Source organism: Apis mellifera, linkage group LG3, assembly GCF_003254395.2.
Source record: "Apis mellifera strain DH4 linkage group LG3, Amel_HAv3.1, whole genome shotgun sequence".
In the NCBI taxonomy this organism is placed as follows: Eukaryota; Metazoa; Arthropoda; class Insecta; order Hymenoptera; family Apidae; genus Apis; species Apis mellifera.
This window is the reverse complement of record NC_037640.1, coordinates 11,963,410-11,977,707: the sequence shown is the minus strand read 5'-3', so window position 1 is coordinate 11,977,707 and position 14,298 is coordinate 11,963,410. Positions and strand designations below refer to the sequence as shown.

Sequence of the window (14,298 nt, the reverse complement as noted above, 5' to 3'; positions counted from 1 at the left end):
GTGTTGATCGTAGATAAACGGGTCTCCGCGAAACGAGGAGCAGGTGGGGGGGGGAGAAGGAGAAGGAGGTGGGGGAAGAGGAGGAAAGAAAGAAAGAAAGAAAAATACACTTTCGAGGATAAATACGTTTGCGCGCAGGCGCGAACGTGTACGTCGGTAAAAATGTTTTTCGCTTACGAAACGGAATACTCGCGTCTCCCGGTTCGCGCGACTCGATTAATTACGCTCCTCTTGAATGTCGCTGAGCGCAAAAGACCGTTTCTAGAATCGAATCATTCTTCTCTGTTTCTGTATATGTGGATATGTAGATCTGTGTGTATCTCATCTGGATATGCAGATTCTTCCTTTTATTCAAAACCTTTGCAAATCTTTTTTTCTTTTTTTTTTTCAATTATTGCATCCGTGGCGCATCCGTTTGAACGAATCGTTTCCATATTCCAATGGCCGAGATTTTCCGCCCGTAATCGCCGGGCTCGCCTCGTGTGAAGTGGAATTAATAAACGCGCTCGTTGCTTCAATGATGATATCTGGATGTAAAAGGAATATTTGGAGTATTTTGCTTTGAACGTAGGAAGAAATAAGAAAGCGGGGGGAAAGAGAGAGGCGGTAGTTTTCCACTCGTTGAATATTATCCGATATTTAGAGTGCGTGAAGAAGAAAATCGGGATTTTCTTCACTGCTGAACCGATATTTAGAGTATGTAAAGAAGAAAATTGGTTAAGATTTTATCTTAAATATTTCGTTTCGATATTCGTGGATGGAAGAAAAAAAAAAATTCGTTTTCCATTGCTGAATATTATATTTATTATGTAAAGAAGAAAATCAGGATTTTATCTTAAATGTTTCGTTTCGATATATATTCAAGAATGGAAGAAAAAAAAAAGTTCTCATTTTCTACGCTGAATATTATCCCAAAATTTAGAGTATACTAAGAAGAAAAATTTTATCTCGTATGTTTCGTTTCGTGCAATCGAAGAAAAAAAACGGAAGAAAGAAGAGTGAAGCGATGAAAAAGTGGATCGGAAGAGAAAAGCGGTCGTTCTTCACTCGTTGAACCGATATTCGATGATAAATAAGGAAGAAAATCGTGATTTTATGCAGAATGTTTCGTTTCGTGCAAACGATTCTATGAAAGAAAAAAGGGGAAGCACTCGTTCTTCGCTGCTGAATATCCGATATTTATGCAAAAAAGAGAACCGGGATTTTATCTAACTTAAACGTTTCGTTTCGTGCAACGAAACGGAATGAAAGAAAGAGAATGGAAGAAAAGGGAGATAAGAAAATGGATCGAAAAATCGTTATATATATTTGTTATAAAGAAGGAGAAGAGAATCGAAGATTTTTATTTAATTTCATGGAAGAAAGAAAACAGAACAAATGAATGAAAGAATAAAGGAGAGAAAGAGAAGGGGTTGGTTCGAAAAAAATTTCGTTTCGTGGAATGGAATGGAAGAAAGAAAACGAAAGAAAAGGGGAATAAGAAAGTGGATCTAAAGGGAAAAAAATGTTTCATTGAATCGATTTTTGTATTTGCTATAAAGAAGAAGAAGAGAATTAGATATTTTTATTTAATTTCGTGAAAGCGGAAGTGAATGAAAGAAGAAAACGGAAGTGAATATGAAAAAAGAAAGCGGAAGTGAATAAAAAAAGAAAACGGAAGTGAACAAAAGAAGAAAGCGGAAGTGAACGAAAGAAGAAAGCGGAAATGAATAAAAAAACAAAATGGAAGTGAATGAAAAAAGAAAGCGGAAGTGAATATGAAAGAATAAAGCGGAAGTGAACGAAAGAATAAAACGGAAGTGAACGAAAGAATAAAGCGGAAGTGAACGAAAGAATAAAGCGGAAGTGAACGAAAGAATAAAGCGGAAGTAAACGAAAGAAGAAAACGGAAGTGAATATGAAAGAAGAAAGCGGAAAGTGAATAGAAAAAGGAAACGGAAGTGAACAAAAGAAGAAAGCGGAAGTGAATAAAAAACAAAACGGAAGTGAATGAAAAAAAGCGGAAGTGAATAAAAAAACAAAACGGAAGTGAACGAAAAAAGAAAGCGGAAGTGAATGAAAGAAGAAAGCGGAAGTGAATAAAAAAACAAAATGGAAGTAATCGAAAGAAGAAAGCGGAAATGAATATGAAAGAAGAAAGCGGAAGTGAATGAAAGAAGAAAGCGGAAGTGAATATGAAAGAAGAAAGCGGAAGTGAGTAAAAAAACAAAACGGAAGTGAACGAAAGAAGAAAGCGGAAGTGAATAAAAAAACAAAACGGAAGTAATCGAAAGAAGAAAGCGGAAATGAATATGAAAGAAGAAAGCGGAAGTGAATATAAAAGAAGAAAGCGGAAGTGAACGAAAGAAGAAAGCGGAAATGAATACGAAAGAAGAAAACTGAAGTGAACGAAAGAAGAAAGGAGAGAGGGAGAAGTGGTTCGTTCGAAAAAAAAAATTTTTTTTCCTTTCCGCTCTATCGAAACTCTGCGGAGGAGAGAAAGAAGGCTTGTTCCCTGCCGATTCGATCGGCAATAAAATGCTCAAATAAATAAGAAGAACGAATTGTTTTCGATGGATATTATTTTTATCAACGGAACAAATGCGCCTCAATGCACTTTCCTGCGTGTGGAACGATGCATTATGGATTTCCAATAGCGCGTAGTTTATCAGCCTTTAACGTAGCCTGTTTTTAACGTTCTATAAATCGCGTAACATGCATATTATTAGGTTAGATAATGTGCGATAAATTATAGTAACAGGATATTGCTCGGTAACAAGATAAAACAACATTTACGATTTTAAAAAAAATATATATATATATATATATAAAATACTACGAGACAAATATTGTTTCATTGCCATGAAAAATTCTTGCGTGATGGAAATATGAAATTTATAATTTCACTTATCTTTTTTTTTTTTCTTTTTCCTTTTTAATTAAATTCAGAAATTGAAAAATAAGAGACTATTTCTGTGTTATAGAAACAGTTAAAAATTTGAAAAAATATAAAATATAACTAAATATTGTTTCTTGTGATTTAAAACGTATGATAATTTTATTTATTTTCTTTTTTTTTTATATTAAATTCAGAGATTGAAAAATAAGAAACTATTTCTGTATTATAAAAATTGTTCGATAAAACGAAATGGAAAAATAAAAAAAGACAAATATGTTATAAAAATTGTTCGATAGTAAAACGAATTGAATTATGAATTTTCATTAAAACAACATTTAAGAATTTGAAAAAATATAAAATATAACAAATATTGTTTCTTGCAAAATGCATGAAAATTTCACTTAAATTCACAGATGAAAAAATAAAACACGTTATAGAAATATTTTAATTATATTAATTATAAAATATAATTTAATAATAATTTAATTATAAAATATGTTATAGAAACTATTCGATAGTAAAACGAATTGAATTATGAATTTTCACTAAAACAATACTTAAGAATTTGAAAAAATATAAAATATAACGAATATTGTTTCTTGCAAAACATAATAATTTCACTTAAATTCAGAGATGGAAAAATAAAACACGTTATAGAAATATTTTAATTGTATTAATTATAAAACATAATTTAATTTTAATCAATTTAATAATAATTTAATTATAAAATACGTTATAGAAACTATTCGATTATAGAACAAATCGAATTATCAATTTTCACTAAAACAATACTTAAAAATTTTTAAAAATATAAAATATAACGAAATATTGTTTCTTGCGATTCAAAACGTATGATAATTTCACTTAAATTCAGAAGAAACTGTTCGATCGTAAAATTAATTAAATTAAATTCAAAGATCGAAAAATAAAATAAAATACGACTACGTTATGGAAATTATTCGATGATAAGATTGAATTATCATCAATCATTATCATCTCCTAATACACTTCTCCGTCCGCCATATTTTAGCGCGATTACATAGCCAGTAATTCAAACGTCTCCTTCTAAACGCTCCTCCCCCCCTAAAGAATCTTCATATAGTGACGCGCCGATGAAGCTAACCCGCATTGTTGGCGAAATTGTGGTTCCTTCCACCCTATATACTCGAATGGCCAGGAGCGCGTTAACCCTTTCTAAACTCATTCGCCAGAGGGTGGGAAAAAAACGGTTTCGGCACCTTTGTGCATCTTCCCTCGCGTTCAAAGTGAGCTTGACTCGTGATTCAACGAGATAACTCGAGGGACATTAAGTTTCCTCGTCGACGAAGGAATTTAATAATCTGAAAGGTTAACGGGATATTTTTGCAGTTTTAAAAGTCAAATCTTGACGATCGAATCTTTTGAAAAAAAATATTTCGATAGAGTCGTTTTTCGAAGATCGATTCTGCAGATCGAATGAAATATAATAAAAAAATTTTTGAAATTCAAGATCAAAATTAATTTATCAATGTATTTGAGGTAAGGTTAAAATTATTTACATTATTGTATTGTATTGTAATATTATATATTGTGTAATTTGATTGTTATGTAATATTACATTAATTATATAACAATCGTATTTGAAACGCTTTATTTCGATGGGATCGCGTTTTAAAGGACCCTTTGCTTCTACGTGTTCTCGAATGATAATGTAGAACGCTAGACTTAAGATTAAAATGAAATGAGGCGAATTATGGTGCAAGTTTATCGTTATTGCATTAATAAACGCTTGAAACCGGTAACCGGCACTTTGTAACGTGTATGCTTCTATGGTTGCACCTTAATCCATGTCCGGGTTATGCCGAAGACCTTCAATCGCAATTAAGCTTTATGGGGAAGGCTCGATACCGCGCATGCAAAGCGTTCATTTCACCCGGAACTTCAGCGCCAGCGTTTCTTCTGTGCACCGCATCCGAATCATCTTTCGTATCGATGGCTCTGCCAACGTTTACCTCGATGTTACTTCGATGTGTTCGATGGATTTTGTAAACGAAAACTGGAAAATTTCGTTCGAATAATTAACCTTTTGTGTGTGATATTTCTTAAATTTGTGATATTTTTTTAAATAATTAGAAAAGAAAGAGAAGAATTGTTAAATCTATGATGAATTATTATGGATAAATCGTGGGCGATTGGATTTTTCGTATCTGCGTGTCTAACATAACCTCTTAAAGAATATCGACGGGACACGTGTACGTTTATATTTTTTAAATTGGAAAAATTTTCATGTAATTAGGAAAGAAAAATTACTAAAATAACGATTAGATGCTATTATTTATATGTGTAATAATGATGATTATTCTTTCGAATCCATAATCATTCGTAAATTCGTAGCTTAACTTAACCTCTTGAAAGATACCGACGCTCGATAATATAATAAACGTACGTACGTGATGTTTCTTAAATTAGAAAAAAAAAATTTTAAATAAATGGAAAAGGAAGAAAGACAATGAATAAATGAAAAGAAAAAAAATTATTAAACAAACCTGTGGGCGATCGTTTCCCGCAAACCATGGTCGGCGATGCATCGTTATCGTTATCGGCATTGCAACACACGTCCATCCCACGATCTCCCGTTTTCGGTACAGAAAGGGAGAGAGGCGTGGCCAAACGCGCGATAAGGCGTCAAGTTTACGCCGCGTTAATTTATCGATAACTGGCGGTGAATCAACAACGATGGATAAAGTCGTCGTTGGACCCGTTCAAGGTGCATTTACAGATGTCGATAAGTGGTCAGACTGGTCGTAGACGTGGTAACATGGGTGGACACCTTGACGTTGATCGAGTTACGTGGAAACGTTTTCCACTTTGCCGTTTCCTCCTTTCCACTTTGATACAATTAGCTCTCGGTTATACGGAATTGAGATCTAGAAACAAGCGATTACGAGGACTCCTGGAGTTAAAGGTGGATCTCTCGTGCGGAGGGTTAATTTCGTACCAGTTAAAGTGTCGTTGACCTGGCGCGGAACAAGAGTATCTTTCTATGTGTTTAGGGGGAAGTGTACTCTCTCCGAGAAGCGTGACACTCGCGTTTCTTTCTTTTCCCCTTTTTCTGAAATATAAATTTGTGAATATCTAGAAAGAAAAAAATAGTTTTGAAAAATCAAATATAGTTAAAACTGTCGAGATGAATTTTAAATTAATATTTTCGAAAATTATGCAAATATCTTTTTTTAACGTAATTAAAAATTAACGAACAATAATTTCGAGAAGAATATTCGACGAGAAGTTTGCTCTCGCAAAAAGCATTCTACTTTAAGAAACGCAAAATCGACATAACCTAACTTCGACACTTTGTAATCGACCGCAAAGAAAGCGCGCTTAATTCCGGAAAGCACTCGAATATTTCATCTCTCCAAAACTCTCGAAAAACTCATCGACATTCACCAGAGCTTAACCACACTCAACCCTTTTTTTTCCTGAAACGTATCCTTCGTAATTATCACGACTCGCCAATCGCGAGTTTACCGTATTCTCCCGATCGATGGCGCAATAATCGCGAGAGTCGCAATAAACGAAACTGTGAAATAGCTCGACGAACGTCCTGGTAGTCCTTTAGTGTTTCTTTTTCTTTTTGTTTATTTATTTTTGTTTTCATTATATTAGAATATGGCATATCTCTCCTCTGATGACATTTCATCGATGCTGAAAAAAATAGATTTTTAATAATTCAAAAAATTAAACAAAATATTTTCAAAGTTTATTTAAATATTTTCAGTGTTTATTCATACAGAATAATATATTTAATGAATATTTTGAAGATAAATATTAGACTAAGGTTCAAAACAAAAATACATAAAAATTAAGACTTATTTATCAAGCTGTAAGTAATTGTATTAGGTTAGGTTAGAAAGTTTGTGAAAGGAAACGAAGATAAATCGAGATAGTTCTATCTTTATTCAACTTGTTAAATTAATAAACCTCACATTTCACGTATATCGACTTATATTTTCTCTTAAAATCAATGTTTTAAAAGTTAGTTTCAAATTATTATATACACGAATATGGCGAGTCCGGTACATAAATATTTCACTTTTCCATTGTACGAGAACTTTCGGTCTGACAATCGGCCGCGAATCTCTCGGCGGAAACGAGGATCTGTGACCGTTCGTTCCATCACGGAAACCAAGTCCGGCTCGCGAGAAGATTAAATTTGTCGTGGACTCGTTCCACCGCGTTGACGGTCGGTTGATGGTCGCTGGAAGAGTTTCGCGACCAGTTCCCGACAGGCGTGTATCTCCGCGAGGTCGACGTCTCCGCACTCACCATGACGAATGTTACCCGATATCTCGCGCCACTGTCCGCCGGGATTCTTCCCCGTCTTGTCTCCTGCTTTTTCGCAGTACCACTCTCGTTTCGCGTACCTTTCACGGTCCACGTCTCCTTTTCCGGCACTCGAGCTTTTTAGTCTCCATCTTCCTTTCGCTTTCCGCTCCTTCGCCTCTCTTCTTCTTTGTCTACGTTCGTTTCAAAATGGATACGAATGATTCGATTGACGGTTGGTAAGATAGGAATTTGATGGAAAAGGGATGTGTTACGTTCTATGAAATTGAATTGAGAATTTATCATAATTTTTTTTTTTTTTTTGAATCGATCTTGTGAAGTGAATTCATTCGAGAGAAAAAATTGTTTATAATTAATTCTTAAAAATGGAATGCGTTTTGAGTGGAGAAAAAATATTTTAGAAAAATTTTGAAGAATAAAAGAGAGTCGTTTTCGTGATATATCTTTCGCGAGTATTTTTAAACGACAATTACACGATTAGCTTTTTTATTCATACGATTCGTATGAAATTTAAGACCCGACGATTGACGAAGAGTACAACAACAATTCGATATCCACGTGTAACGCAATGCTGTAGCGCACGTTTCTTACTCGTCTCGTTCATCTTGTTTAAATGAAACAATTTTATTTTAACTCGATATCACACTCGCTCGCGACGCGATGTTTCTTTTCCTTCCCTTCCGTTAGATCCAAACGTTCGATCTTCCATTTGGACGCTGCGCGCACATGTCGCTAAATTGGCGACGACAGCGCTCACCTGACAACACGGAAAGAAGGACAAGCTATTTACTCAAAGCAAACAAGTTAAATATACTTCGTGGACCGTTTGCTAGTTTTGTGCTATTTCGCGGAGTCGGTCGATCGAATAATAACCGTGCTCGTACCGGTCGCGTGAATTAAAATCTACGTAATTCCACGTGACGTTCAAGTCTCGAGATTATTATTTCAGTGACTGATTATTAACAGTGGCAGATTTAAATTTACGTACGATCGTTTTTAAGGTTAGGTTAAATTTTATTATCGATCCCTTTCTCCGTATAAACAGATACACCGTATTATGTATTAAACATTCAAATCGGATACAATGTCAGTACCTGTTACGTTATGGGGCTAGGTTTTGTTATCGTTATATCGCTTTGTTCGCGATATTATGTCAACACCAATATAAAGCGAGCGGTTTTATACGCTTGTTATTGTATTGATTATTCGACGTGAAAACATGCAGACAAACATATATACCTTATTCTGAATATCTGCTGGAAATATTTTCTACGTGATATATCTTATTGGAACGAATTTCAATATTCAAATATTTTTGTAGAAAAATTTCTCGATTAATAAAATGATATAAACGAAGAATATACAAAAATTTCGATTTATTTAATAACTTGATAAACGAAACTTCCATATTTTTGTACACTCCTTTGTGTTCACTTTTCTCTCCTAGATTCGACCTTTCGAGAATACGTCAACATTCTATCTGGGCATTATTCTTAATTGGAAGAAAAAACTCGGCCTGTTTTCTAGCGTTACTGGGAACAACGAGGTCCAGAACTCGCACCAGCTCGAGCGAACGAGTTAGTCACGTTTTTCTTTCCCTTTTTTCGATACGTAACAGGCAAGGCGCATGGCGCAAGGTTAACCGAACGGTGATATACCACAACCGGTTGTTGACATTCGATTCCACCCGATTAACCGAGCCGATTTGGATAAGGACAGGCAAGTAGGATATCGTTGGAGTTCGCTGTGGAAACGGCGGTACAAGTGTAAGCCGCAGACCGGAAACGTGCGACGCACAAGGTAGATCCGCTTAACCGGAGGGATTAGTAAAGGTAGACGGAGCGCAATCGTTAAGGGTCAAGTCGGGCCCTACAACAAACACTCGGCCGCCGTTGTCTCTTGTCAATTCTCCGTCTGTGTTTTCCGAGATTTTTTTTTTCTTTTCTTTTCTTTTTTCTTTTTTTATTATTAGAGAAAAATTTTGATTATTAAAATATATTACGTATCGAAAAAGAAGGATAAGAATCTGGTATTATATTGAAAGTGATATTCATTTTTTTTATTTAATTATTTGTGATATATTTAGTTCATTTCCACAGTATTGTGATAGAGTGGAAGGTATTGGAATATTTTGTTATTTTTTAATAAAATTTTCTCTAACACAAGATGAATGGATATGAAATCAATGCTCGAAATCTTAATTTTCATTATATTTAAATAAATAAATTTTTAACGATGTCGAAAGAAAATTTTGAATTGAGAAAAATATTGTTCTATCATATTCCATCATACGTATAAAGTTTCGTTCAAAAATCAGAATTTTCGAATTAAACAAATTTTTCTCGTTTAATAAAATAATACTTCAAATAATACTTTCACAATTATAAAATGTGACGCAAATTATATTTCGATTTTCTTAAAAATAAAAATACATAAAAATCTTGTTTATTTTTATTAGAGAAACTTATATATATATATATATATATAATTGAAATCTTAATTTTTATTATATTTAAATAAATAAATTTTTAACGATATCGAAAAAAAATTTTAAATTGAGAAAAATATTGTTCTATCATATTCTATCATACGTATAAAGTTTCGTTCAAAAATCAGAATTTTCGAATTAAATAAATTTTTCTCGTTTAATAAAATAATACTTCAAATAATACTTTCACAATTATAAAATGTGACGCAAATTATATTTCGATTTTCTTTAAAATAAAAATACATAAAAATCTTATTTACTTTTATTAGAGAAACTTTTATATATATATATATATAAACAATAAAAAATTATCATTAATCCGGCATTAATTTTCCTTCTTTCATTGACAGTTGAAGTTATCGCTTAATTATTTTAAAACTTTTTTTCTCTCCATCGATAAAAAATGATGAATTTTCATTTGTAAACAATGAAAATTTCCCTCCTCCCTCCCCCCTTATAATACCTATAAAATTAATAGAAAATATAAAAAAAAAAAAAATTCCACTTCATAACCATAAAAGAAGAAGAAATAACGCTTAACTTGTCAAAAAGTGTGCAAAAAGTTAACGTCAATGTACGTGAAGAACGAATATACAATTTTTCAGCCGATTAACGTTTCAACTTTCACGGGCAGGAAACGGGAGTGGAGATATTTTCGTCCATCCCCCTCCCCCTCCCCCCTCCGACGCGCGTTAAATCGGCGTATAGGAACTTCTTATTGGGGGTGGCCTCTCTCTTCAATAACGGGACAACGGGCTACTACTGCACAACCCTGTTGTTGCGAAAAAAAAGGGGAGGGGATAGGCGTGGAGACGGCGTGACGTCATACGCCATATTCAAGGCCCCCCCCTCCCCCCACCAATAATTGTCCGCCCGCGTGTTTGCGATATTGGCGCACGCCCACCTTGGCCGTATACAAAAATCGTTGGAGCGTGTTACACGTGCGTTTATGCCCTCCCCGTGTTATATAAATAGGACCCGTTTACAAAGGAACGGTATGACGAATCGTATAGGAAAATCGAGTAAGGTGGATATAAAAGAAGGTAACCGTTCCGTTGCGGTGTTCTTTGTTGTTCGCGTTTCCGCCGATGGAAAAAAAGAAGAAGGAAGAAAGGCTTCGTCGTTCGGGTTAACTTTTACATTACCTCGATTCATTAACAACTCTTGCTTCGTTTCGAAATCCGTCGAGATCTGTGAAAACTTTAGAGAAGCTTTATTTATAATTTTTTTATCAATTTCTATATTTATATGAATAACATTGTTAATTTACAATTTAATGATCCGTCGTTATCTCGAGAATAAAGTTAATAAGCAATATCTGATGACGAGCAATTGTGGGTAAATTATATTTTGGAATTTTGAGAGAAGAAATTATCTACTTGTATAAAAGAAATCGTATTGAATCAACTTTCCTTTGATGTCAAATTTTTCTCTCGTGTCAAATATATATATATATATGTTAGAGGAAAGAATGGTGACGTGTTCCGTTTAAAGAGATGGAAAAAAGTTTGTGGGAGGAAGGAAGTGTTTCACGACTTTGTTTGCAGTTGTTGCCACATGCAATATTGATCAAGCTGGTTGGTAAATTGGACCGGGCGCTGGGAGCAACGCGTGAAACGGTTTCCCTTCTGATCGTGAGTCACTCTGTATGTGCCAACCCAAACTGTGCTTTATTGCTCGACGAGAATCGAGCCGGCCTATTCCGTGTGCCTTACATTTCGTGCTCACACTCCTAACACCCTTATCGATCGTATCTAACCGACGACCAACGAAAACAAGTTTTTCTTGGCTACGCTCGTAATTCAATTTTCATGAGCCTCGGCCGATCGTTACAACCGGGCGACAAATGGCCGGTGATATAGCAACTTTAATTTTATTTCTTCTCTCTCGAGAACGTTTTCTTCTTAACATTTTGTACGTTGATGAAGCTCTATTATGGCTCTAAAAAAAATATATAAATGTAAAATAAAGTGATTAAAATTCTTCCAATTCTATTTTAAGAAGATAAATACTTGTATTAAAGGGATATGATCCAATAATAATTTTTTTTCTTTTTTCATCAAGAAACGTTTTTTTCTTTTGTACATCGATGAAGCTCAAATAAAAATATAAAATAAAGTGATCAAAATTCTTCCAATTCTATTTTAAAAAGATAACTACTTGTATTAAAGGGATATGATCCAATAATAATTTTTTTTCTTTTTTCATCAAGAAACGTTTTCTTCTTAATATTTTGTACATTGATGAAGCTCAAATAAAAATATAAAATAAAATGATCAAAATTCTTCCAATTCTATTTTAAAAGGATAAATACTTGTATTAAAGGGATATGATCTAATAATAATTTTTTTTCTTTTTTCATCAAGAAACGTTTTTTTCTTTTGTACATTGATAAAGCTCAAATAAAAATATAAAATAAGATCAAAATTCTTCCAATTCTATTTTAAGAGAATAAATATTTATATTAAAGGGATATGATCTAATAATAATTTTTTTTCTTTTTTCATCAAGAAATGTTTTTTTCTTTTGTACATCGCTGAAGTTCTATTATGGCTCTAAAAAAAAATAAAAATATAAAATGATCAAAATTCTTCCAATTCTATTTTAAGAGAATAAATATTTGTATTAAAGGGATATGATCTAATAATAATTTTTTTTCTTTTTCATCAAGAAACGTTTTCTTCTTTTGTACATTGATGAAGCTCTATTATGCCTCTAAAAAAAATATATAAATATAAAATAAAGTGATTAAAATTCTTCCAATTCTATTTTAAGAAGATAAATACTTGTATTAAAGGGATATTATTTAATAATAATTTTTTTCTTTTTTCATTAAGAAACATTTTCTTCTTAATATTTTACATTGATGAAGCTCTATTATAGCTCTAAAAAAAAATAAAAATATAAAATGATCAAAATTCTTCATATTCTATTTTAAGAAGATAAATACTTCTATTAAAGGGATATGATCCAATAATAATTTTTTTTCTTTTTTCATCAAGAAACGTTTTCTTCTTAATATTTTACATTGATGAAGCTCTATTATCGCTCTAAAAAAAAATAAAAATATAAAATGACCAAAATTCTTCTAATTCTATTTTAAGAAGATAAATACTTATATTAAAGGGATATGATCTAATAATAATTTTTTTTCTTTTTTCATCAAGAAACGTTTTCTTCTTTTATACATTGATGAAATTCTATTATGACTCTAAAAAAAAATAAAAATATAAAATGATCAAAATTCTTCCAATTCTATTTTAAGAGAATAAATACTTGTATTAAAGGGATATGATCTAATAATAATTTTTTTTTTTTTTCATCAAGAAATGTTTTCTTTTTTTGTACATTGATGAAGTTCTATTATGGCTTTAAAAAAAAATAAAAATATAAAATGATCAAAATTCTTCCAATTCTATTTTAAGAAGATAAATATTTGTATTAAAGGGATATGATCTAATAATAATTTTTTTCTTAATTTTCATTAAAAAACTCTTTCAGTTCGACTTCTTCAACGGTTATTTGGAATTACATACGAATACGAAAGCAATTAAATGCGAAATTCTTGAAATGAACGTTTTTCACGACGAATTGTAATTGAAGAGGCGTTGCATTAAGGGAAAATTTCAATGGGTGACCTAGAGTCACCCTACAGGCATGTGTAGCGAACTGTCAGAGGTGAATGGTCTTTGAAATTAGTACACTTAATCTTATCTTTTTAAATCTGAAATAGAAAATAATCTCTGTGAATAAAAATAAAGATTTAAATAAATTAAAAATTTTTTTAAACGAAAGGAAATTAGGGAAATTAAATTTCAAACGATTGAAAAGTAAATGGATATAATCCCGAGAGGTCACGTTCGTTCAATTTAATTAAGTTTTTCTTTGGTAATGAAGTAAATACCGCTAATGAGAACCTGCTGTTCTCAAGGGCACCCATGCACTTCAGACATCTTCTCGGTGCGCTAACCCGAGTATACAGATGTTTCTGCGAGTTGACTTTCACTTTAATAGAAGTTCGAGATAATGAACTTGTTAAAGAATGATTCCTTTTCCTCGAAACAAATTCTAAACCATCGATTTTTTTTTTATAAAAAATAAATATTTTAAAATTAATAACGAAGAGTTGAAAAAAAAATTAAAAAAAAAAAATTTCAACAAGTTTTCTTTCCTTATTCGTAACGTACGAATAAAGGTTGAACGAAGTTGATGGAACGATCCGCACGCCGCTCTTATGACACGTAACGATCGGTATAATTTATTCAACCTGTCGTTGGTAATCTCAACGACTCATATCCTTTCTTTATTGGTGACCCGAATATAAACGGGGAACTGGTACCTGGATGTGGTTCATCGGCATGCACAATGTAATGACGCTAAAATTATATTATCGATAAATAAATTGCGGGTTTACTTACACAAACAAACCGTTAAGTTTATTTTTTTAATCTAACAGGATGTCGGTCGTAATGGTATCCCTCACGCCAAGATAAAATAAATCGATGAAAAGAATCCGTACGTTAATTGGGGGTTTTTTAATACCAGTTTTGATCAAGGTGAATTACTTTAGCCTATAATTTAACGTGACCCACTTTCTCTTATGTAACGT

At 32.6% G+C, this 14,298-nt stretch overlaps 1 protein-coding gene and 1 long non-coding RNA gene across 6 annotated transcripts in view; one reads left to right on the top strand and one right to left on the bottom strand.

The window, feature by feature from the left end:
* The window catches only part of LOC410922 (wiskott-Aldrich syndrome protein family member 3), a 41,757-nt gene that overhangs the window by 10,204 nt on the left and 17,255 nt on the right, over positions 1–14,298 (top strand). The window lies entirely within an intron of this gene.
* LOC102654870 lies at positions 3,656–6,608 on the bottom strand. 3 transcript variants are annotated; one of them, XR_003304242.1, is made up of 4 exons: positions 6,116–6,608; positions 5,856–5,992; positions 5,404–5,784; positions 3,656–4,913 (listed from the first exon to the last, which is right to left on the bottom strand). It is a non-coding gene; the product is annotated as an uncharacterized LOC102654870 (long non-coding RNA). The 3 variants fall into 3 exon arrangements; XR_003304241.1 differs by having other exon boundaries at positions 6,198–6,608; XR_003304243.1 differs by having other exon boundaries at positions 6,305–6,607.